Consider the following 26,441-nt stretch of genomic DNA (forward strand, 5'->3'; position numbering starts at 1 on the left):
ACTCGAACCTTCATTTTCTCATCTAATAGTCAAACTTCTTTTTTTTTTAATGACTGCCAGCAGGGTTCTCTAACAATGCTTCATTAGACTAAACTAATTTATGGTTTCGCTTTAGTGTCCATTTAATGCGCATTACCTTGTGGGTTCTGTGTACGAAGTGATGAAACCTGTTGCCAGAAACCTTGCACTTATAGTGCCAAAATATCATAGATGAGTAGATGCAGAACTTCTGCTTCATTGTTTAGGTGTATGTCTTCAGAATTGCTGTTCCGCTGTCCTAAGTGAATTCATGTCTCCGTGTCGCTAGTTCACCTGATATAACATGCAGAATGCAAGCTTTTCTTAAAAGTTACACTTAACTTCGGCTCACATTCAGTACAATAACAGGGCACACATCCATATATTGATTCGCTGTGAGTGCTTTAATATGCTTTCTAGACATAGCCTCCCTTTCAATCCAGAAATAAAAGGTGGTTGTCGTAAGCAAATCAATAAAACCACTGCAACAACACCAACTTTTCAACCACGTGTTTTTCAGGCAGCCAACATGAGGGAAACAACACTATCTTCCCTTTACTCACGTTCAAAGCGGGACTTTGAAATACCGCTTCGTCGACCTAGGACAACCTTGGCCTGCCGGGGTTCAAGTTCCACGACACGCGTCTAAATTGAGCTTCGGCGGCACGGCGGACTCCGCGAGCTTTCCGGATATAGAGTTGGGATTCGAGCCCGTGACAAAGCTGATGGCTCGATACTGCACGTCGAAGCGCCGTTGGCGTCGGCCGGCCAGCTTTGAAGCCGTGTCCCGAGAGAAGTCGGCACCGGAGGCCTCTTTGAAGAGGGACAGCTTAAAACGAGCAGCGGCAAAGAGACAGAGAAACGGGGCCAGGTTTTCCAAGGAGGTTGAACAACGTAAAACAAACACAGAAGCTCGTAGTTTTGGTCGGAACTGTACATTTTACCGGCGCCGACAGGAACAAGTGTTTACGTCTGTGTCGACCATTAGCCGGAAACTTTCTCGAAGTTCTGAGGCTTTATGCCTTTTAGTTTTCTGTCTTAAAGAATACAGCTCAAGCTCACGAAACTGACTGGTCAAGGCTTTCAGTCAAACGGCGACATCTTGGACCCCTGTTATGAAGAGCGTTGAGGAACTCTATAGCTCACCGAAGGCTTCTGATACCAATGTAAAACTTGTTTCGTAAAGGCGCCTGCCCAGAGTCAAGTTACTGCCTAAAATGGCCGCTGTCACTCTTCGCTAGCCCGAAAATACATTGTCCATCTAGAGTATCGCAAGCCTCCCCCACCTGGCGAGACTTGCTTCGGAGTGCTAATTTTGGAACCGCGAACGTTGCTTTTGTTGAAGCTTTCTCAACATATTAAACCTGTCGTTGCCCAAGCGAGGAGGTTCATTTATTAAATAAAAATAAACAGACGAGTTCTTCCATATTCATTTATGCAGTTTACTATGCTTGCCGTGTTGTTTGCATGAAAATCACGCGATGCCCATGTGAAAGTCATGTTACCTGTGCATGAATAACACGGAACACATGCTGCAGTATTCAGAAGCATGAAATATTTGTAAAAAAAGTATATTTATGAGTTTTGGTTTTTGAGTGAACTTGACTCGTACTATTCCAAGGCGTCTCTCTACACAGTATGTTGAATGCTTTATTTATGTCTACTTTGAGCGCCCTAACAGTGTTGACTTTTTTGTTGCCATGCATGCACGCCTGCATGTAAGTACGGAGGCAGTACATATGCGTGTATGCTTGCATAGATACATGTATAGTATATTAGTTAACCTTCCCACCACTGGACTTACTCCAAAAGCCGAACATACTTTGTCTTATACTCAGCTTTAGAAATTTGGCGGACGCTTAAGTTTCGCCTTTAAGAGTGGAACATGACAGATTTCAAAGATCCCTAGCTGCTTGCCATGCTTCCTGGCAACCACAGCTTTCTTGTGGTTGCGCGGAGGCGAGCGCGATGATGTTATTGAAAAGAATCAAGCGGGTCGCGCCGCTCGGAAAAGGGGTTGGTGTTTGAGTTTCCGCGTAACAGAATTCTGTTTTCTAGTATATTAAAATCAAACTCCGACGCTATCATGTCTGTAGGTTGCGCTCAGGTCGTACTTTACGATTTTTCTGACGTATTTTAGTTTGAGGAGTCCAATTAGTTCAGTAACCCATCTGCGGCACGCGGAGGGCCTGCGTGGTTATTGTTCGCCAAGCGACGTCGGACGCTGACGTTGGATTTTTTGCGACAGAGGGCCCTTAACGCTATCACGTTAATAACTACGGCGAGACAAGCCCGTCAACTTTACTTATTCGTTTGTTTTTGTTCTACCACTGAGCGCACTTGTAATTTTACACTGTTGCTGCGGAAGCCGGCCGTTACTACCACACAATTCTGCTCACGGACTTGTGTACTTTGCCTGTACTAACATTTTCATTAGCTCTGCTTAGTTCATCAGTTTAGAGATTTCGATTTTGCAGACCATTGCAGATGCACGGTACAGACATCTTGCTCAACTTGTCTCGTCGCGATGGTTTAGACGAATAGCCCATGCATGAACAGGTACAGTAGAAAACATGAAAAGACAACATAAGAAGGCTTGTTTGTCCATGTTCCTGCGTGTGCTATGCTTCTAGACCAGCATGAACTATTAATAAGCTCATCGGCCAAAATATATCTAGTCGTATTTTGGTTCCTATCCCGCTATCCTGCAAGTTCGCGGCGAGTGCAAAATAAACGCTCCCCCTCCCCCCCTCCCCTCTTGCCTTATAGGTAGTCGCGCATTGGAGCTCACCGAAGAAGCTCTCGGTAGGATTAGTCACCGCAAGACCATGCAGTACGGCCAAATCACCATCTGAATGTGTAGGACGTGGATGGGAGCGGATGACATTTACGCATTTCTGGCTGACTCGCCCACACAGGCTGATACCGAGGCGGACCCGCGCTAACGCGACGCTAGAGATGCCATCCCGATGGCAACGGGCAAGGCGTTCTCTGCTCGCTTCACGGTCCACCGCGCCGCGAATAAATAATGCCTCTCCGTCAGAACGGTGCCGTCATTAGCGAAGCCGAACCAAGACTCGCCATTTGCATAATTGCACGCACAATGCGCGCAGAGAGAAACGTGTACGCGCTGCATTCGTCCAGATTTTCGTGCAGGCGCGCCTGTAATCACCGATGGTGCCACCCTCATCACGCAAATAAAAGTTTAGACGAGTGTGTTGAACGGGAAAGGGGCACGTGGAGCTTTGGGGCGAGAAGGGGAGCGTTAGCAGGTCGCTAGTAAACTCTGGCGGCGGCACACGACATTGCGTGCGGCGCGATGATTCTTTTCCCACGCCCGACGTAAGGGCAAGATTGATGTGCGCCGACGCTACTCCGCAGCGAACCCGTCTCTCTACGCAACGCAGGACGACGGTGCGAAATGAACAAGGCGAACGCGACGGTGTGCTCGCGTCCATACTTCGCGCTGCTTATAGTAACGGTTAGGTTGGGCAAGTTTAGGCTGCACCATGGATCCGTTGTCCGCGTCTACTGCGAGGTCCATCCGTGGCTTCGCTATTATTCAGTCATGCCTCGCTTCTGAGTCACGCTTTGTTTTGTGCTATGCGTTCTGCTGTAGAGTACTTCGGGAGTGTCCTAGAAACGCCCAAACGTTTTGTCATTCAGGCATGCAAAGCTGTATAGAAATGGGTTGACAGCCGCGCGAAAAAAAAAAAGAAAGACTGACGATGTGACGCCTCAAGCTGCGACGAGAAAATAAAAATAGAATATTTAACCACCCTTACTGCTGAGGACAGCTTCGTGCTGCACGCACGCATTACATCTTTGTCTCGTGAAAAAGTGCCTAACGCTTTGTAGCTGTCTGACGCTCTGAAAATGAGTTGCTAACCTAAATCAGTTTGCAAGTATAGAGAGTAATCAAAAACGCGTCTTATATAGAACACCCCTGTATTAGTTCTGAAAAGTGCCTGGATGAACTAGACACCCAGGAGCAAAAACTGCTCGCTTTACTATAGGCTGATTCAAAATCAAAAAGGGGGGCTGACAGATGGAGTAGCAGACGTGGTATAAAGGTTATAAACAGTGATAAGGTGCCTCAGCAAGGCCAGCCTTTCTCAAGAACTTTATCCCTGTTTATAACCTTTATACCAGGCGTTTTACTAGGCTGTAACGCACGATAACAGGCGAACTATTCAGAGGCCTTACACATCTATAGCGAAGTGCCAGACGCTGTAGTGCTCCTTACTGCAATTTCACGAATTCACTTTTTGTTTGATTGCTTCTTTTTCTGTCGCCAGCACATTTCCACATTTTTGCATCTTTGATTAACACAGCGAAGTAATATACCGGTTGCTTCTGTTCTCGTCAAGAGGCTGGAAAAAGGAAGTTTGGTGAAAAGTTGCACACGATGAATGCACATATAAAACGACAGTGTCGCAAACAATTCGGCAATAGATCTGTAACTGTGCTGTCATTGATCGCATCGTTCCAGATATGTCCCATGCAGAACCAAGCAGTTTAATCAGCAACCCTGTCTGAGCAAACTTGAAGTACACACACAAAACTGAACAAGCAACACGGATCAAAAGGATACGATCAAATAATCGGGCTGTCGAGATGCGAAAGCACGACGCAGGTAATGCGTCTGGCCAAATGACGCATAGTTATTGCAACGACGCTAATAAGATCATTTCGGATCGGCTATTACGTTTCTATGGGCTAGCGAATTGCTACCGCAACACACGGAACGCGCGATTAGTGCCTTGCTTGTACTAAACATCAGCGAAGCGCTAGTTACTGCCAAGCTCCGAGTTGGCAGTTCGGAGTAAGCGCCGAGTTCGAACGACGTGCATTAGAATGCACTCAACGTTTGTATACGAACCGTTGCGCTTCATTAGATGGCACGACAGCACAGTTCCAGATGCGTGTGGCCGTGGGTGCGCCAGTTTTGCGAGTTTCGGCCGCCAACGACTACACCTTGCCGTCGATCGTGTAGACGGAAACTACGGTTCACGGCTCAGCAGGCTTGCCGCTATCACTGCTGGTTTCGTTGATCTTCCTACAACCGGGCTTTGTCAGCTATCTGCACGCCGCGCACCACAAGTGAGCGTGTGCGCCAATACATGGAGTGCACAATTTTTCCGAGAAGGAAGGAGCCACAAGTGACCGCGTGCCGTACACGCAAATGCGTCGTGTGCGAGCGGTGTGCCGCGAGCTCATACAATGCAGCAGTTGCTTCTCCGTAAAGGGAACACGTCATTCTTTCACTTTATTGGGAGCGGCTTATTACCTCTAGTAGCCCGTGGCCTGGGGATGCTTACAGTTCATTTGTGATCAATGATCATAACCGTGGCACACCGGACCTCGGTTATGAGTCTGATTGTGAGTCCGATTGTAAGCATGCTTCAATAACTGAAAATGAAGAGCGAGAAAACTTGAGTTGACAACCACGCCGATGCGTGATCGCCGCTGAATATGTAGCTGCATCAATCAATTAATATTCTGGTGCGGCAGAAACTGTTGTTTACATTCTTACCTATACATTCCCTACTGTAACCGACAGTAGAGCATTTCTACCTGCATCACTCATTCGGCAGTCATTCCTCGAATCGCCTATATAGACAGGAGTGGGTCACGTGTTGTGCCGCAATGGGGAATCGTCCGCCTGTCCCTGTCCACTGAGCAAACCAAGAAAACCCGACTCCTAACGCGCTGGTCCATTTCAGACTATGCCTATCGACTCGCCCTAACTGCAATGAGGGCGGAATGGGTAACCACGCTTCGATTCGGTGCAGGTGTGGCAGCAAGACCGTGACGAAACGAAACCAAACTACTTTGTCTCACTGTAAGCCCTTATACGCCTCGAATTCGCTCGCAATCAGTCAGTCACGGTCCACTTCATAATGTGCCTAGCCTGAGGGAAACACACCATTGTGTCACTTGCACAAACTACCTACACAAACCGCCTGCCTTGCCGTGAAAGCGAACGGTGCCCTGTCTTCGTTATAGCATTCATTATACATTGCAAGACACTTGACACGGAAAGTGCCAGTGCTCGTTCTTTGGCATACGACGTATCCAGACCTGAGCACCGTGACAACGGTGTAAATTCGAGCGTATATTTGCAGAGAATCAGGATAGCAGAAGAAACAAAAAATGAGAGTGCAGTAAACGGAAAATTGTGATGACTGGCAGACTGACGTAACCCACGCTGAGAAATTTACAAATGAATCACCGCCTAATTCGAAGCGCGCAGCGATATCTGTGCCGTGAAAGCGTTTACGGTTTTCGAACACGTTTTTACATTAAATGTCTAGAAGCCGCTTCGATCTACACTACAAAATGTAGGAACGTGTGCCTTTCACGTTCTGTCATTGCAACAGTGACGGACCAAAGACTACAGCAGACGGCGAAAATGCAACGTCCCGTTGCAGAGGTTTATTCTTCCAGTGAAAGAGAGACTGAGCGACGAGTTACACATACGTCTTGATGTTACGTTATTTTTGTAGTTGTACGCGCCCTCAGCGGCGTTGCCCGATACTTGTGACTAAAGCTGTTCTCACACCTTTCCCGCCCTCTCTCCTACAGCAAAGATGGCTATTTTCCCGTATAAACGCTGTTTTAACCAATTCAAGTCCACTCTGACGAAAGCTGCCCTGGCGTTCGCAGGTGGTAGCGTATCAGCCTTCCTCTACTGAAAGGTTGGTAGCGCCGTCTTGTGGCGGCGCTAGATAGCTCGACATTCGCTATGCCACTGACGCATTTTCCTGTTCCCCTTTGACGTCAAATTCATTGTATCATCGCTTCGTAAGAACCATGATAGCAAGTATTCCAGGAGGAACTACGTTGCGAACGCATTTTGTGAAGAAGGCAGATGCAGCGAGGTATAGATTAGGTTATTCAGGTGCAGATAGGCTATATAGGCAGAAACAACTACCCATGCAACTAGCAGTCATCGTGGAGTCTAGTCAAACTTGTCGTTTGTAATCGTCAAATGCAAGGCCTTCCATTCTTTTACACACACACCATTTCATTTCACATAAACTGAAAGAAAGTTATTCCGCAGTGGTTGCTAAAGAAGCTTTACAACAACAACAAACTTGGAGGACGCATAAGCTTGGCCTTTGAGAGTGGAACAAAGAATCCTGACTGCTTCTCACGCTTCCCGGCAACCGCAGCCCATGTAACCGTAATGTTTACCGGGAAACGCTGGCGGCGAATGCTATGCACGAAGGCGAGCTTTCTGGTAGAAACGCGGCCTCTTGCGTGGGGTGATCCCGGACGTTGTTCACAGCCGCATCAAAAGAGAAAAAAAGAAAGAAAAAGAAGAAAACATTTTCAGGTTTCTGTTATTCCTTCGCACTTTTAATATTTAAGCCAGGGAATACTTGACATAAAATGCATGCGCTGTCGGTGTTTTGTTTCATGGCATTTGTTTGTGGGCTGTCATTCTCAAAATTCCGAGGAATAACACCCATATATATATATATATATATATATATATATATATATATATATATATATATATATATATATATATATATATATATATATATATATATATATATATATATACGCCGACATATAGACCCCGACTCCGGATTTTCTGCACCAAAGTGCCCTTAGCCTTCTTGAGTTCAAAAATTCCATCTTCAGTGTAAACGTCCTTACACGGGGGCATGCTCTTCTATAGACATAGCAACAGTGCACGTAGAAGAATATAAGAGAAGAAACAAAGAAACCGGTAAGGAACTCTATTTTTCACGACGGCCGCCCAGCGACAGAGCGTACATGTACTGAGGGAGACATAGCCCCTGCGCGATGAAAGCGAGGAGCCTAATCATGAATGCGCAGCGATCGATTGGAAGGCAATCAATCAAACGGATCGGCGACTGCGAGAGGACGCGGCACTCTAGCTACTGGGACTCACTCTCTGCTTTGCCGGCGCAGCAGGCGTGTTTAGATGAGTGCAGTACTGGGGGGAACTCTGAGAATCGCAGGTCTGAGAAAGTGATTCAGCACTACGGCTGCAATAACATGGTAGTGACAAACTGAGCTCTGCTTAAATCGCGAACGCGCAATTCATCGCTTTCTCTGCAGGCAGTTTTATTAGTTATGCATGGTTAGTGGGGGACAATTAGTTTTTGAGAAAGTTCACAGCTTCTTTCTGGTCATATCCCAAAATAGCTGCACGCAGGTCTGCAAAGTACGCTGATAAGCTTAGATCACTCGCATATGTATGCACGGCTTCCCTTAGCGCAAGAATACGCGAAGAAGCGCGATAAGGCAACTCACTGGCACGGGGGTGGTGCGATAATTCATCGCACCCCGCAGTGACTTTTCTCGACACGTACACACACAGAAATGCAATGCTGTGCAGTGATTGAGTCTTCAACCTTGTATGAAAAAGAAAGAGTTGGTGGCATTGAAATTTGCAAGAAAAAAAAAAGAGATCTAAAGATGAGTAGATAAGCTGTAACAGGTCTGTAAAGTTAGATCTTGCCTGAGTCAAGCACGGATATACGACAATACTTCAGGAAGTACCCTAAAATTAGCATGACAATCTGGAAGAAAGATGGTACGCGAGCTTATTAACCCCGCCCCCCCATAACAGGCTGCCGTAATTCTCCAAATAGCGCAGTTTTATAGGGACACAGTAGGAAAACTCATCATGCATTTCAATGCTGCTTACATATTGTTCAAGTGGTTTCATGTTTAAACAAGGGTTTGGATATGCAATCAAAATCATCAGTGCGTGGGTCACACATGGACTTCTCGCGCACAAAACGACACGTTTCTAGTTGCTTGCTGCGTTTTAATACAACTCTGAGGTTACAGTTGGCAGCCAAGACGTGAACCACGCACGTAATGGGAATTATTGAAGCTTACTTCGTCTCTATGCATTCATCGCAGCGGATATGTCGAAACAGATAGCTGCTGTTATTATCGCTCCCTGTTAGTTTTCCTCCCCGATATGGAACAACAGTAACAGCAAAAATGTGCAATAACGACGCGTGCCACGTTTCCAGTATCTGTACAATGTACCGCCCGTAGTCTTATTCACCCACGCTGGCATTATATGCGGAGTCGGCATTAGGTAACACTGCATTGAACTTAGGTGTCGGTGCACGCCGGGGGTGCCTGAGACGAGCAGCGCGTGTGCACATGGATTGTTGATGAACTAAGAGACAAGCGTGCGCTTTCGACGCCAAATGTGTCGAAAGACCCAAGCATGACCACGTCTTGCGCACTGCTATCGGAGTATGTGGCAGTCGGCGTTGCCAGAGCTGCATATACAAATGAATGGAGCAGTCAGCCTCTCTCCTTTTGCCACTCTGATTAAAAGCGGCTGTCGTGGGCTGTCGGTCCTTGTGGCAGGCTTGCTTAGACCAAAGGCGAAGTTGGGCGGCAATTGAACACAACGTCTCATTCATGTCTCCCTCCCCCCCCACCCCTGGCCCGATCCCCTGCCCCGGTCAGTCCTTGTTTTCAGCGAGTCAGATGCGCTGAAGACAATGGTGAGAATACTTAGGTTTAACGTCTTACAGACGCACTGCGCGCAACGTTCGACGCCGTAGTGTGCGCGCGTGCGCGCTCGTTCGAGCGAATGCGTAAGAAACTCCATGGCACGTCCATATCCTTCTCTATTCCAAATTCTCCTTCTTCCGTTGTTGAGATTTCAACCATATTTGCCACGAGAGGTAATCTCGCGAAGGGTATGGTCGATATACGCAGAGCTCAGGTCCCTCTCACTTTTTTTTTTTGCCCCCACCCTCCTTGTTCGATGTCCGCTACTGCAGTTGTTCATATAGCCAGCTCGAGGAATGAATGATGGCGCATTAAGACGTCACGCCTGTCAATCGAGCTCCCATAGAACTGCACAACCGCGCATACACGTGAACGTCACGCCCACGTACGTGCCCCATCGGCCTACGTCTACGTTCTCTTCCAAAAAAGCTCGAGCGACCATCGCGCAGGACCTCACAGCGGTGCCTACGCACCGCGTGACCCCCCAAACCGCCGCAGCGCCCCGTCTCGATCGCGGCGCGAAACTGCCGGCCTAGCAACAGGCCTGCCTGCCCGTGCAGTGGCGTCGAGGTTGCTTGGGGAAGGTGGCGTGTGCATACGAACGCATGGCAACAGATCGCAGCTCCGACGCTCTAGCCACGCTCGGCACGCCGGCCTCTCTCTCACTCCGGCATCGGTCTCCTTTCGTGGCTTTCTTCCTCGCTGTTGTTGTTTGAGTTGCTCTCTCCCTCATAAGACGCGTACGCATGCCTAGGGTGGTGCACGCATTTACTGGCTATAATCGCAGCTAGACAACGTGCGTGCAAAAACATTGAAAAACAATGGCAGGAGAGTTGAGCTTGATTTATTTAGGGCAAAAGTATGCGTGCGATTAGAGAATGCAGTCGCTTTTTGTGTTTTTCCCTCTCTCTTTTTGAGTGCAGGTCCACTCTGACCACGCTTTCTGAAACTAGACAGACCAAATGTGATAGCTAGATCTTGACAGTTATAATGTGGAGAATTGGCCGGCTGGTTGATGGGACAGTCCCGATTAAACGGAAGTATAGTTAATGGGACACAGACCAACACTAAAACATACAGACACACGTACGCTGTAACGATTGTCTTCGAATTGCTTTACAGTTCACGCTCCATCAGCCGAGAAAGCGCGACTTCGCCAGATAATAAAAAAAAATAGAAAAAGAACTGCAGTTATATTGCCTAAAGTAGGATACGGTGACGATAGTCACCAGAGTATTAAGCCCACTAAAGTACACTTCTTAAGGTAGTATGCGTATATCATTTGCTGAAGAAACAATATAATGTGGATAGCTTAAACTACCTCCTCTCCCAGATTGTTCGGGTTTCCTCAACCAGAATTTACCTCAGCTACACCTAAGCTTCTCTGTATCTCAATCTACTCGCAATGGGAAAGCATCTATGTGCCAGACATTTAAGCTTGAGGAAAGACTTCGAGAGCACATGCAGAAGCAACGGACATAAAAGAAAAACCAAACAGAGAACAAAAAACAAAGAAAAATGTTATATCATTTACTTTGTCCAACGCGGTGTAGTTGCCAAAGCGCCGAGAGATTTCCTTTACCCGACTTGCTCACGAAGCCGGCTCCTTAGAGCTTTATACTACGCTACCATGAATGTCATGGTAGCTCTAAATGTCATCTAAATGTCTAAATGTCATCAAAGAAATAAACTGTTATATCCCTCACACAGGGGCATCCTTAATGAAATCGACCTGCAATGATTGTCTTAGGAGCGATTCGAATCTTGAAAAGTAAGAGGTATAAAAGAGTGGAGGTCAAGCCTGCTACGAAATTGTCTGTAACGACGACTGATGAGCAATGGACCTCTTTTGACACGATTCCGTTCCAACGTGCCGTATGAAAAAGTTATTTAAGGTACGACGCTCAAGGAGAAGACTTCTTGGCACGCTATTGCAGGCTCGGTATATTGCAAGCAGCTAACTGCGACAGCTGCTTCCTACCCGCTGTAGTGGAATTAGCGTACCGCAATTCCCAGAAATTGTCGTTCATCCAAGATCTCCGCGATTTCAAACCACTCCCTGTCAACGACTGTCGTCCATTTCACTCCTCTTTAGATTCCTTTTGCACCGTGCAACGTAGCAAAGCCAATCTCTTTCTGCTTAGCATGCATACCTATACTAATTTGTCATTTTCCCTGTTTACGACTAGTTTATGTACGTAATCTTTACATGCTGAAACTTTTTTAAGGAACTTTAGCATGGCTACTTGTTCGTGAATAAACGAAATACATGTTTTGAACGACTAACCTATTTTCCTGTTCGGCACCTTCATGAAACTGAGGCCGTCCGAAGCAACCTCGCAATCAGTCTGTACAGCTTCCTGCGTCTTTTCGTTTTTTTATTGGAAACATCATTCAAGAACTTCGCACTAATGCACCGATATTACCAATATTATACTTCTATGTCAGATTCAGCTTTTGGCTTTAAGACCTCGTCCCTCGCAAACTTTTCCCGCGGGCAGTTTTCTCTGGTGATGACAACGTGGAGAGAAATAGAACGGGCGTTACGGGCATTCAGTCCATCTTTCTTCTCAGTAACGCCCCCCCCCCCACCACTCCCCTCCTGGGAAGCGTGAAGTCGACAACCACAAAGCCAGGTCCGATGGATAAGTGTGTGGCACGCCATCATCAGAACTAGAACGCCTTTCTTTTTTTTTTTTTTTTTACATCATTTCCATACACTCGGCCTAAGCCTTGTCCTTCGCGAACGTTTTCTGCTTCTGCTCACGGCCTGTCTTTTGGGCATTTCGCTGCTCGATGTGGTTGTTGTTGTTGTTTTTTCGCGTGTGTTTAGTTCAGTCCCATCAGCACCCGCTGTCGCCGTGGCCAAGTGTATGAGTCCACGGCTACGCAGATTTGGGGAATCGGCGCTGTGGTGGCGCCGCGAGATTGGATCTTTTGTGAACCACTGACGCGTTTGGATAAGTTTGGTCCTGGAGTGACAGGGGGAAACTCGATTGAGTTGCGATGTTCTTTCATGAAGCGATAGCTATATAGGACGAGCAGAAGAAGAAAACGGTTGAGTTGTATGGACTGGCGCGACTGGCCGATACCGGATTGATTTAGAAAGAATGAACGGAGAAGATTTCGGAACCGTGGTTCCCTACATGTGCATGACGAAACGGAACACAACATGGCTCCACTGTCATGAGAGCTGTTCCCTCAGTATGACGCGTGGCCGTTGGAAATAGCGTCGATGCTGAAGTCGCGTATATCGAGGGAAATTTTTTCCCTTGCCTTTAAACCTTTAAGAAATTTCAATTTAACTAATTTAAAGAAATAGGTACAGCGAAAGAATATTTCATGCATATAAACGATACCACATCAGGAAATTTATCCTTGGTTGATTTCAGACGACCGCTGGTTCTATAGGCAAGCGTATTGCCGGCTATATATCCGACTGATTTGATTAATTTGGACTGAACTGAAAATGCTGACAGTTTCTCGACACGTAATGAACTGTTCAGCGATTATAGAAGAATGGCGTGAGGTTATCTGAAAATGTTTCAGCAACAAAATACTTCTCACAAGTTTGCATTAACAGTCAATATAGGGTTAACAGAGGGTCCCACGGGCAAATTTGCCATATTTATGAAGTTTTCGGGCGATAAGCATACCCATCGACCTCAGCCATCGATTTCGTTGGCGCTTGATAAAGTGTTTTCGCGTTGACCACAGCCGCGATCGACACACACGCTTCCGTTCGCAGTCTGTTCGCAGCCGGGCCATTCACATTCGCGTACACCGGTCCATCGCGCTGACAGCCTGGGGCGGGTTTCTCACGCCATGCTCTCGCGCGGGTGCCTCGAAAGAGTTAATTTCCGGTGTCTCGCATGGTCTTCCAGAGTACTAGCTCAACCAGTCACAAGAAAAACGTCGGACACATTCAGCGTTCAGAACAGTGCGGCCGATCACCTTCGTAGTAAATGGCCGTCTGTGGGCCAGCCGAAAAAAAAGAACGAAGAAAAGAGGGGGGAACCATATCGCCTCATCTTTGCAACAAAGCTCTAACTAAGTGCCCCCGCCGTCACCATTGCGTTTAATATTTGCCGCCGCACGTGTTTACATTTTCCCACACGGTACTTTTGAAGCAAACGCGCCCGAATAGCAGTCGAGTTACCGGTTCCGTTTTGCATAATGCACGTATATATTTTCATTTATTTACCCTAAAGGCCCAGCTTGGGCATTACATAGCGGAGGGGGGGGGGAGGACAACAATTCATATACAATATAAAATGATATACAATATACATTGTAAGTCGAATATCCTTATATGAAGTAGCACATGCTATGCAACCTTTACATCACTTCTAATTCGACAACATCATACGCCAATAATTCTTCATTATACAAACAATAATCTGACATCTGAAGAAATGCAGGAAGAAATGTTAATGTTATTAATTTACGAATGTTTCACTAAGTGCTTGTTTAATATAATATGGTTAGTTATTTCAGCTATATTACTTGGGAGATGATTCCATTCCGAAATGGCTAAGTGCAGACATGAAAACTGCAATAGATTGGTACGCGCAAATGGTTGTTCGACCTTAAATTCGTGATCAGTTCGTGAGAATTTCCTTTTGGCTGGTAAGATGTGTGCCTGAGAGAATATATTTGGGTGATGAAAAAGCTGATGGAAGAAAGTTAGCCGAGATACCTTTCTTCTAGTCTGCAATGGGATGAGTCCTAGGTCATGTTTTATTTTGGTGATACTTGAATGTAGTGAATAGTTACCTGTAATAAATCGCGCTGCCTTGTGCTGGAAATATTCTAATTTCTTAATAAGATGCGTTTGGTGCGGGTTCCATATAAATGAGGCATACTCAAGCTTTGAACGAAGTACGGTGGTATGTGCAAGAAGCTTGGTATCACTATTAGCCTGACGAAGCGTTCGACGAATGAAGCCAAGAGATTTGCATGCAGCAGAAACAATACAACCCACATTATTATACCAAGGCGAAGTCTGATAAAGATGAACACCTAGATATTTAAATGATTCTGCAGTTTCTAGAGCCTCACCATTAAGAAAGTATGTGTGTTTCGTAATTTCACTCGAAGTAGTAAATCTCGTAGGTTTAGGATTCGAGGTATTTACGCTCATTTGCCAGTCTGAGCACCATCTTTCAATCCTGTTCAAGTCATTTTGTAATTTATCACAGTCGCCTTACATTTTAATGGTCGATACAGAACGAGATCGTCGGCATATAACCGGATTTCTGATGATGATGAGCCCTGATGAATATCATTTATATAAATTAAAAATGAAGTGGATCCCAAAACGGTACTTTGAGGCACACCGGACTGAACAGGTTGAAATGACGAACGGACATTATTGATTACGACAGCTTGTTGTCTGTTACTTAAATATTCTTTAACCCAGTTTGTTACTTTTTCGTCAACATTAATCAGCTTCATTTTATATATGAGGTGGTCATGAGCCATAAGGTCAAAGGCTTTAGCAAAATCTATAGATACGGCGTCAGTTTGTGTAAGTTCGTGAAGGTTAAGGTGAATGTCTGTAGTTAGTTCAAGAAGCTGGGATTCACATGACCGGCCTCGTTGAAAAACCATGCTGGTTTGCAAATAGAATCTGGTTGCTAGCCATGTACTGCATGATTTGAGAAGATAATACGTGTTCAAATAGTTTGCATACAACAGACGTAAGAGATATAGGCCTATAGTTTGTTAGCTTGTTTTTGTCGTCGGTTTTAAATATTGGTATCACATGTGCCATATGACACAAACAGAAATGTACGTGTTTACGTTCATTTTATCAAGCTCAGAATACTGCCTTCTGTCCTTTCCTATGGTCATCGTCTGCATCCACTGGCCGGATTCCGCCACCATTGGAATGCAGTCGCCGGGATTCGAACCCACGACATCGTGTTCCGTAGAACAACGCTATAGCCAATGAGCTGCGACGACGTGCGCTCAGCGACAAGACTACTGCCGCATATTTACATGTCGCGCTTGAATCCTCACAGCACGTCTTTATGTACAAAAGAAAAGATTTAAAATTAAAAAAAGACTTGTTGTTTGAAAACGCAATCGGGTGTTTCCGCTCATATTACTCACGATAGTACAGGAATGGGTTGTAATGAAAAGTGGATGCAACGCCAAGCCGGCTCATCACTTGCAGTGAAAAGGCCCGTGACTGAGAATAAGTAGATCAGACGGGAATCACACTGTCAAGCTTACAGATCTTGCAGCGCGTAGCATCGCGTTACTGTGTGAATTTTTCTCAGTTGTTCTTTCCTCTTTGTGCTTTTATTCCCTTTAGCCCTTTCCCCTTCACAGGGTAGCCAGACGGTACTTACACTGGTAAACCTCCCTGGCTTTCCTCGCCTTTTGGCTCTCTCTGTCTCTCTCTCTCTCTCTCTGTCTGTCTCGGGATCTTGACTGTAGTTAGCGCCTTGCGCTGCGCTAACGATTCGAGTTTAGCCGTTCAAGCAAGGGAAAGTGGACGCTGATCGTTATTATGCATCACAAAGATGAATTGTAACGCGGCGTTGCCGACACTTGCTTTAATGTGTGTGCGCCAATGGAGAGACACCATTCGGCGTGTTGACTTTCACATCTGTGAAAGCGCTCGCCGGACTTGCCGGCCAGGGTGAGCGAGACAGTGCAATGTGCACAGGCGCGTCTATGACTATTCGAACGTAATAATCGCCTCTTGCTCATGCCAGGCTGGGTGGCTCTTGTGAGTAGATTACGTGCGCACCCTCACGTCGGTTGTCGAACTGTTACGCCACACCGTGAACAGTCCCGACCAATAAATATTCATCAATAATTGGCCGGTCGCAGGTATGCGTCGGCGATAAATCGCGTCGAGGGGTGTGGTGTTTTTACTCGCAGAAAATTACTGTCCAGCTGGCGCACCGCCTGGCGGGCGGAAGTTTTCGACTACTCGTTTAATTCATCAATTCACACAGCGTCAGGTTGCATCATATCTCGCGAAATAATTTATTTGTTCATTAGTTAATTCAATCTGATAGTACTGTGAATCCTGACTACTCTTCTCGCCGGTCTTTCGAAACGGTGCACACAAAACGAAAATGCATTGCATTTGCAAAACATTGCACATTGCACATTGCATTGCAAAACGAAATGCACGTGCATTTTCTTTTGCGTTGACACGCTTGTTGAGCTAAGCTTCTCGTACAATGAAGAGAAAGTGCGCTCCTGAATACAGCACAGAAAAGAAGAGAACGCTACGTCGAGGAACGTTCTCGCATACTTGTTTGAAAGTGTCTTTGTTGTTGTTGTTGTTTGTATGTTTTTCGAATGCTACCGCTTAGAGCTTTTCCGCCTTCTTTTTGTTTCCTTTAAACTTCGTACTGCGCACGCGCACTACAAAGTGCCCCGATGTATGCACTTTGACTCGAAGACGCCAATAAACTCAGTTTGTAACTTGCGCTCCTTCTGTCCACGTGTCTTTGTGTGGTTGTGTTATGGCGCTCAAACAATTAAGCTATCGCTGCGCACCTCGCTGATTGTGCAAGTGGGCGTTTAATGCGCGATCCGTAGGGGCGAAGGTTCGTTTTACCGCCTAAAAAAAAGAAGAAATGAAGGCCTTACTTTGCAAAGTAGCAGGCAACGTCCATCATTCACAAACAACAACACCTCGTCTATGGAACGCTTGAGGAGCCACTTCACGGCTGAGTAAATTTTCACACGGTAAAAAAGGTTCGCGGATCGGATGGAACTTTACCGCACATTAAACAATCGCCGGGCGAACGGATACAGTCTCGCGCTAGCGTCACTCGTTCATCGCTCGGTAATTTACAGCTCTGGAGCTTACTGTCACTTGCGCGACATATTTTATTATTATTATCATTTAACCGTGGGCAATTACGCATATGATTAGCATTCTTCGCACAAGCGGCTTGACTTCGCAAACCTCCGCACATACACATCTTTAAGTATACTGCGAGCACGTGTTGGGCAAGAATATGCAGAGAAGTCGCTTGTTTTACACGAGAAATATGCGTACGTCGCTGCGCCCGAGGCACACGGACGGTTATTTTTTTTTTTCGACCTGTCGTATCCAGGCCGCTCGGGTCCGCAGCGATGCTCCAGTCCTGGCGGACAGAAGTGGTTACGTGACGAGCCCAGGCCTGAGAGCGGTCGAACACGATCATCGAAGATCCCTTCGGGCCGCGTAGTAACTTCGTCGACATAATCATCGCGTCGATCTTATTTGGAGACATCGCCGACGAGGAACTGAAAGAAGCGATCGCTTTGATATATAATAACTGGGATACATAGCGCAAGAAAGACGCAGGGACAAGCAGGTACACGGGACGGGCGCTTTGATATATCGGCAGCACGTAGCGCAACCTATTCGCAGGGGCCCCACGGGTTGCCACGGTATACACTGATCGTATTCGAATGCGAGCACTCACGATGCACTCACAGAGAAAGGAAGGCATATATGCTGGTGTGTGCATGGTATCGCAGGCCACGATTACGGTCAGCGTCCGGCTCACTCCATCGCGCACACGCGCACAATCATCCTTCTTCTGAGCGCTTGACCGTTGTTTGCGGTCGCTTTATACGAATGCGCAGTCGTCAACCCACCGCGATGCTACCGATCGTTGCCAAATGCTAATTATTAGCGCATGCCGCGTCGTCATCATCAATTTCGCTTTGCTTCGATCTGATGCTAATCTTAGGAGCTAGTTCGGCGTCACCGCCAATCGCTTCTACGGTGTTTGCATCGAGCCCCGAAATATTAAGCGGCGTCCACGAGGTCGTCCGATGCGGACGCAGCCGGTACGTTCACCCCGTCTTCGTACGTTTCCGTGCCTCATAACTTTCCTTATGTAAAGATCTCCAAAGAAGAAAAGCTTAATAACTCACGGCACGCTTGCTTGACCATCGCCTTGTGTCGCTACGAGGAGGACAGCAGCCAAGCAGCAGCCACTGAGCACATGAGGAGTAACGGATTGGAACAACTCGACAGGAAGACACGGCTGGCGCAGCACAGGCTCTAACTTGATTTGCTGCGTTTATAAGGTTTATCCAGCCGTGTAGCAAACACATCTCCAAATTTTAATTGCATTGTCTTCTCCAAGGCCTATACCATAGTACAACTAGCAAGCAGGTTATATGTATCAATCGACCACCAGATTTTTTATAATAGGTATTTGCTACTTGGTTGCGAAACTTGACGCTATGCGGCTCGACCGACACAACATGATGCCATAAGTGTCACATTGCTCCTACTGCGCTATTAGTCATCTGGTCGAATAAAACAGAGAATAATAAAAAAGATACTACACAGTGATTTCTGGAAGCGTAACGTGCTCAAAGAATACGCAAATGCAACAGGCAAAACTGCAGGCGGGACGTTCAGAATACCGCGTCAGAAAAACGACACGTTCACGTCATCTGCAGCTTCCTGCGCAGGAATATCGAGAAAGCGCAACTCACTTTGATAAACAATGCATTACGATAATGCATTCAAGCCGTGCTTCTTTTGTCATAGTCGAGGTCTGACGACCGGAGTGTAAAGATGACCTCAAAAATCTTACGTTTCAAGTACGAGTGAATGGCTCACGAAAAACTCGAAAAAAAGAGAAGTTCTCGACAGCGCAACTGACAAAAAATTTGCCGTTACAGCTGGCCGGAAATGACGCAGAAGCTAGAACGTAGAGTATACCAGGGCGTCTCCTGGTCATGACCTCCGAAATAAAGCGGCGTTCGTGGCGCGCTAGAAATTTCGGAAGTGATGCGCTGGGTTTTGCGTCACATCCGCCAGGTGCACGCGTCATCTACTAAGCTTTTGCTATATACAGGCTGTCATTTGGAAAACGTTACAGAAACAACGGCGCCGCAGCTTTGCCAGGATTGATTCAGCAACATATGCTAATAATGTACAAACAACAGTGGCTCTTCTTTAAGACCTCGCGCACATTCCAAGTACGCGCATACATTCTCAGTTTTCCGCATCAAACCGCGTCAAGCGTCCGTGCGTCTCAAGCGCTTTACTGACCATCGCCTCTTGCGGCCAAGGAGCTCCAAGTGCATTTTGATTTCACTGTTTCTTTCTCTTTTTTATTTATTCCTTATCCTCGTTCTCGAGCGTTCTTCCTTCTAGAACAAGTGCGGCAACACTCAAGCCAGTGCGGTGAAGTAGCCTGCATGAACCCGAAACGCTGTGGGCACGCTTCGGTCAAACTATTGCGGGTGCGCGGTCGCTTCAACACTCTGCTTGTTCTCGTGCGAGGCCATCAAAAGCGCATTCACGATGTGTGCTGCGAACGCCCCATTATTATTCCGTGGAACGGTGCGGCAAGCTATCGACAGCCACAGCCAAATACCAATGATTTCCAGCAATCAAGTGACCCATTCGCGGTCCAGGTGGGGCGCACGGTATGGAGGAAGCGCGGCGCTTTGAGAGCGCGCTGCACTGACGAAGCCGCAGTCGCGGTGTTTTTGTGCGCGGTAGCGTTTGTGAGCTTTCGGTATATATAGACTGCAGGTGGCTTCCTTTTTTTCTCGTACAACTGTAAGATAAGAAAGATGGCGTATCCGTAATTTGCTTTTCTACAACGATAACATTGATTATGCTTCTTTTCCTTTTGAAACTGTTTGGTGTGTTTGTACAACGTCGTTAGGTTCGCAGCGTACACATTCGCCCGCGACGCTATATAACCGTGAGCGCGTGCTGCCTCTACAACACGTTTCTAACTCCACAGAAGTCATTGTCAATCATGCGTGATTAGTGGGAATTACGAATGTCGTCTTTGTGCTCCCGTATTCGCAACGCACTCCCGTTAAATGGAGGCTGTCCTCTCGATTGTAGCCGTGATTGTCGAGCTCCAGGGCAATCAAGAAAACATGTGCCGTTACTGTGTCACAGATGGTCTATCGATGCGCGTGCGTCAATCACCCGGTTATCACCGTAATTTCCATCGATGCACTGCCGCAGGTGACGATAACGTTACTATACGCAATCCCAGGTAATAGTGGTCCACTGCTTCTGGCTGACGTCTCTGACAAAAAATGTACGCGTATACAAGTTCGGGCTCGTGTTTAGAAATTGCAAACACAGTCAAGACGAGGGTTTAATAATTTTTTTCGGGCAGAGACATCTTTTTCTTGAAGTGCACATAATTCTCACCTCCGGCGGGCTCTTATTTTCGCACTATCTCTCAATACTATTTTCATGTAAGGGAAAACACGGGGAAGGCGAGAGATCGACATTTAAGGTGATGAGCAAACCGAGAGCAAGGCAAAAGCGGGAGCCTATATTTCGACAAGTGGACTTGTCTTTTCCAAGGCGACATATGTCGCCCTTGGCTCATCGCTTTCATGTAAGGGTTATTCCATGTTAACTGCTTCACTTAGCTGCTTGAAAACAAGGGCTAAGGAAAGGTATTGCTGTCTGGAGGGAGAATTTCACTCGGGTATTGACTATGTCATTCACACGAATTCATATGCAACCCCGCAGCAGTTGAACGCAGACAAGACGTACCAACGTGAACGGAAAATTAAAGATGTCGGGCAGGGCGTTGGCTAGCTGTACTCGCTTCTCCTTGATGAAATTGGAGGAGCGAGTACAGCTAGCTAACTCCCTTCCCTGTACGACATTCTTAATTTGCCATTCATGTTGGTACGTCGTGTCTGCGTTTAACTGCTGCGGGGTTGCAGTTCGCGTCCTCGCCGGACCTGCGATAAGGTTTCTTCACTCACTCACAGAAAGTCAGCTAGCTGTACTCGTGCGGCCCGTATTCACTTCTTTCGAGTAGTCATAACACACGCAAGCTGAACGAACCACCGTGTACATTTCATCGTCATTGTTAGCCCAATTTGTGTCTATATATATACTGCAGAACGAAGACCTTGCCCATGTGATCTCCAATTACCTCTGAGTTTCGTCAGCGGACTTCACGTGACGTCCGCGAATTCCCTAACTTAATCGCACCACCTATAGCACTCATCCGCCCTCATATGGCATGCGGCGGTAGCCGATAACTTAGTGGAGATTCGTATATACACAGTAGAATCTCGATAAACGGAAATCGCTTAAACGGAATTGCCGCTTAAACGGAACAGTCGCCAGTAGTTTGGTTGGTTTTGTATTCACATAACGTAAAAAAAACTTTCGGTAATCGGAACTAAAATTTCCGCGTCACCGTGTAAACGGAACCGAAAATGAAACTTCTTGGCATGACCATGAGATTTTTCCGGTTGCGGCTGTTTTTTTGTTGTTGTTGTTTTTAGTCGTAAGCCTCACCTCATTGGTAGTCAGCCGTGTTTGCGCAACGAATTAGCAGTTCTTGTGTTGTGTTAGCGCAGTTCTTATTCTAGTCGTTCGTCAGTGCATGTCGCCGAGGTTACAGGGCGTAGACCCCGCCGCCTCGTTCGTGCCGTCGTGGTGCCATTCGTGCTTCATTGCCGCGTTGGCGTTTTCTAACATCGGTGGCTTGTAAGCGCTCGCGAAGGTGAGGCCTAGCCTGTGTTGTTGTTTTAATGGCGGCACAAAAGCGTGCACACCATGCGCTTACGTAAGAAAAGAAGATAGACATTATTCTTGACTTCGAAAATGGCTCTTACACGAAGTCGGTGCTCGCGACGAAGCACGGCGTCCCGAAAAGCAGCTTAACGAGGATCCTGCACGACAAGGAGAAGCTACGGGATGTCTTCGAAAGTTCGCGATTCGGGCCCCAGAGGAAGCGTATGCGACAAGGCGACCACGAAAAACTAGAGAAGTTTCTCGTGTTGTGGCTTAGGAGAGCCCGGAGCCAGAACATTCCCATCAACGGGCCACTAATCCGTGCCAAGGCAGAAGAGTTTGTCCTTCAACTCGGGGTAACAGACTTCTTGTGCAGTGAGGGCTGGCTGACAAGTATTAAAGACAGAAACGGCCTCGTTTTTCGCTCCATTGCAGGAGAAACTGCAGCAGACTTTTTAGTGCATAGTGACTAATTGTTGCCAAATAAACTTTGTGAATGCTGTACCAACATCTCTTGCAGTTTTCTTCCTTTCTGAAAAACTTATCAGGTACATTCACCATCTAGTGCTTAGAGTTCCATAAAAAGGTATTAAGAGTGCACGCACATAAATCTGCACTTTTGCACATCTCCCTCAGTAAACGGAACTCCTGTTAAATGGAACAAATTTTTTCGGTCCCTTGGAGTTCCGTTTATTGAGAGTCTACTGTATATATATATATATATATATATATATATATATATATATATATATATATATATATATATATATATATATATATATATATATCCTGGGAAACGTCTCACATCTTCACATACATGCGCATGATGACTCAGCAGAACTTATAGCAGCTAATTTCTTCTGCTTATCTCCACAATATTATCGGCTACCGCCGTTCGCTTTCTCATACACACCACAACCGTAATACCAACCGTTTTTCGTTCAGTTCGTCGCTGCGCAGTGCTTAGCTTCTTCTGAAGCGTATTCGGTATATACACCAAGTGCCTGCCCCCATTATAATAATGCCGGTAGAATGCAATGATAGCGCTCTATTTTTTTAAAGATAACGGCGAACCAGCGGTCATGACCTTGGTAGCGCCTGTCATCTGCGCTCCAATACATTTTTAATCCTCTGTAAATTTTTTTACGCTTCCTCCCCATTCATGCAGTTACCTTGCTCTTAGAGGGAGCGAGACAGATAAAATAATTTTGAAAGGAAGGTTGACCGCGCACTGATCGCGGTCGGCTACCCTGCACTGAGGTATAAAAAAAGTGAAAAGAAAAATAAAGCGTGTGAGGCAGGACATCGAGGTTTGCGATCACTGATACTCGCAGAGGAACTGAAATGATTGACGCTGTGTCGGAAATGTCACTCAGTATGGCCAGAGAACAAAACAGAAAATAAAGAGACAAACGCAATTATTATGTCAATCATAAATTCCTGGCCAGCCAATTGCAATCCTCTGGGGCACAACTATGTCTGAACCTCCATGCGCCTTCATTAAAACTGACAATTATCATTTCACCAATATCGCTCATTTTTTGTTGTATACTATACAGCATGTGTATAAACTCCAGGAGAATTCTGACAGAAAAAAAAAGGGGGGGGGAGGAAGAAAGAAAGATTTTGTATAGAATGAATCACTTGAGCACATAAAAGTAGAGTATAATTATATATAAAAAAAGCTACAAGATCTCAACACAAGGGCATGCACCCGCTTCAATCAACTCGCATCTCATCGCACCATATGCATCGGAGACGCGCGCTACATCTGCCCGCGTGTACGGCCTCTATAATAGAAAGGGAGATTCGCTATACTTCGCCTTGCGAAAACGAACGCTCATGATCCTTGACTGTCAGCATGTTACCTTCTCCACTGCCTCGTTTATTCCATGCGTCGTCGAACAAGGACGTACGGTTCAATTTGTGCGACTGATCCTATCCGATATCACGCCTTTTGCGTCATTGCACAAGGCGGAACAGAAAGACAGAATGGGGGCGAGCACACACTGTAATTCTTTCGAAGTCTCCCCATCGCCATGACAACGCAGCCGTTCCCAACCGGAGAGCATAAGCTTTAATCACAGAAAAGAGGGGGGGTCGGCCGAAGGAGCTTTCTCTGGCTTGTTAGTTCAAATAGAAGCATAGGAGGCGAACGAAAAGAAAAGAGATAGAGAATGTGCGAAGATGATCCTTCCGAGCAGGGCCATACGTTGCAGAAGACGCTTCTAGCTTTGCTGTTACCATAATCAACTGCTATAGGAAGAAATGCTATAGGAAAAACATGGTGGTAATAAGTTGCACGAAAAACAATCTTAAGTGAAGCGTGTGGCAAAAGAACGTAGCCATGTGCCTGAGTACTACTGCATTAAACTCTCGTTCCGTTCGAGTTGGCTCGCTCAAGGAGTTCTTAAATAAACCGTGTTCCAGCTCATACAAAGGTTCAGTTCGATGTGTAGGATGAAACGGAGCAAAGAACGCAAGTTCGTCATTTTTCGACGAAGTATTCTGTCTTACTTTCCTTCTTCTTTCTTTCTCTCTCTCTCTCTCTTCCCCTTATCGTTTGCGTCATGGTAGACATGTGTGAACTAGTTGCGAATGACCTCGCTGTGAAGCCATGTCGTTAAGCCGCGTTGTATACAACGCCTCTACTGCAACGTTCAGACGTGCAACTGTATATGTACGGGATCGTACACACCATCAAACCCGGCTAGCACACGCGAGCCTCTGTGCGCCTGTGCACTGCCCAGGGCAGTCATGCAACAAAGGCCTCAAAAGAAAAGTCAAAGGCGATGGGTATGCCCATAACAAGGGCAGCCGGGCTTTCGCGAGCTGTAATAATGAAGAACGCGCGTCGTATGTAAGGACCGGCGTTGTATTGAAGGCATGCAATCTCCTATATACTCCGAGGGAGCTGCTGTCGCCGCCCCGTCCGTCGCCATGATTGCCAGTCGATAAAAGCCGTAAGAAGGCAAGATGAGCAGGAGGACACCACTCGGGTGAGAAGATGGGGCCGAGAGTCTGAGGCATGGTTCGCACAACGCTGGTCGCTTATGGGAAACGGGTCGCCATCCATCACCCTCAACTCACTTTTTAGAGTGCCCAAGGCTGTTGGAGCGTTGGGACACGCGGAGCTTTTCCGCAGGGGCCTCAATTCTGACGATCGCCCACGAGGTTTTCTCAGGGGGAAAAACGAGCAGGGCGATCAGTTAAAGCCGCCCTATTAACGCCAGCGCCACGCCATCGGTGCCAGCTACGCACGCACCTATACACTCTGCCGAGAACGAAACGCACACAAAAGGACCAGCGTTTTGCAACGATGGTCCTCACGATCTCCGAGCCTGTTGGTGAAAGCGGGGGGCCACAACCTGTAATCGATCTCTGGGTGAAGGCGCCTCCGTATAGTCGCAGACGCATCAGCTGGTTCTGGCCGCTACACCTGCACGCGTGCTGTTGACTCGAGCTGCCTTGCTCACGATCTGGCCTTGTCGACACCTATATAACGAGCGCACGACCGGGTACTTCGCTTTCGGTGTCAGAGAGACAGCGAGCGCTGCGTGGAGTCCGTGCGTTCTCCAGGTGCGGGGTTTAAAAAGTTCAGAGGCAAGGTATTCTTCTTGCACCCAGCCCTGCCACTGCCTTTCTATATATATAAAACAAGAACTTACGAGAAAAAAAGCAATCTGATCGATTTCTCTTACTCAGCATAATCGCCAAAAGTACTTCCTTTGTGATTACAGAGAAAGAGGTATATTTTATAAATGCGATAGACGCGTTAACTATATAGCCTAACAGATGATTCTGTGTTTGACAGCGTCAATGAAGAGTGTAAGTTTTCAGCGCAGCGAGGTTTGATTTCCCATACGACTCTCGGTAGTGGCATCCATTTCTCCGGCGAAGGGGCGACAAGCTGAAACGCCCGTCCATGCTTTGACACTTAAGCACAGGTAGCAGAACCCCAAGCGGTTTCTCCTGGCGTAAACTTCCAGGCGTTGGACGCTATCAATGTAATACTGAATTTACCGAACTCTCATTTAAGTACGACACTCCCGAAAACCCCGATATTGCTGAAAAAGTTAAAAAAAAAAAAAGTTGCCACAGTGGACACCGGGTAGACCATGCAGTGCAGCACGAAAAGAAAAACGAACGTTCTCCTGTGAAACATGATTAACTTCTAGCAATTCGTTCCCCGGTTCAGGAAAAAAAAAACGAAGTGGCCTTCTGTACTAATGGGGGGCAGAACTTGGCGAAGGCGCCCATTAGCTCGCCCGCCTGTGAATAAGTCTTTAGCGCGAAATCGCCCGTAATGGTGAGTTCAGTAGTCTTGCATTCCCGATCCCTATACTGCCCTGCCGTTGGTGCGGTAGCCTTGCGTCCGTGGCGGCCAGCC

Source organism: Dermacentor variabilis, chromosome 6, assembly GCF_050947875.1.
Source record: "Dermacentor variabilis isolate Ectoservices chromosome 6, ASM5094787v1, whole genome shotgun sequence".
Lineage (NCBI taxonomy): Eukaryota > Metazoa > Arthropoda > Arachnida > Ixodida > Ixodidae > Dermacentor > Dermacentor variabilis.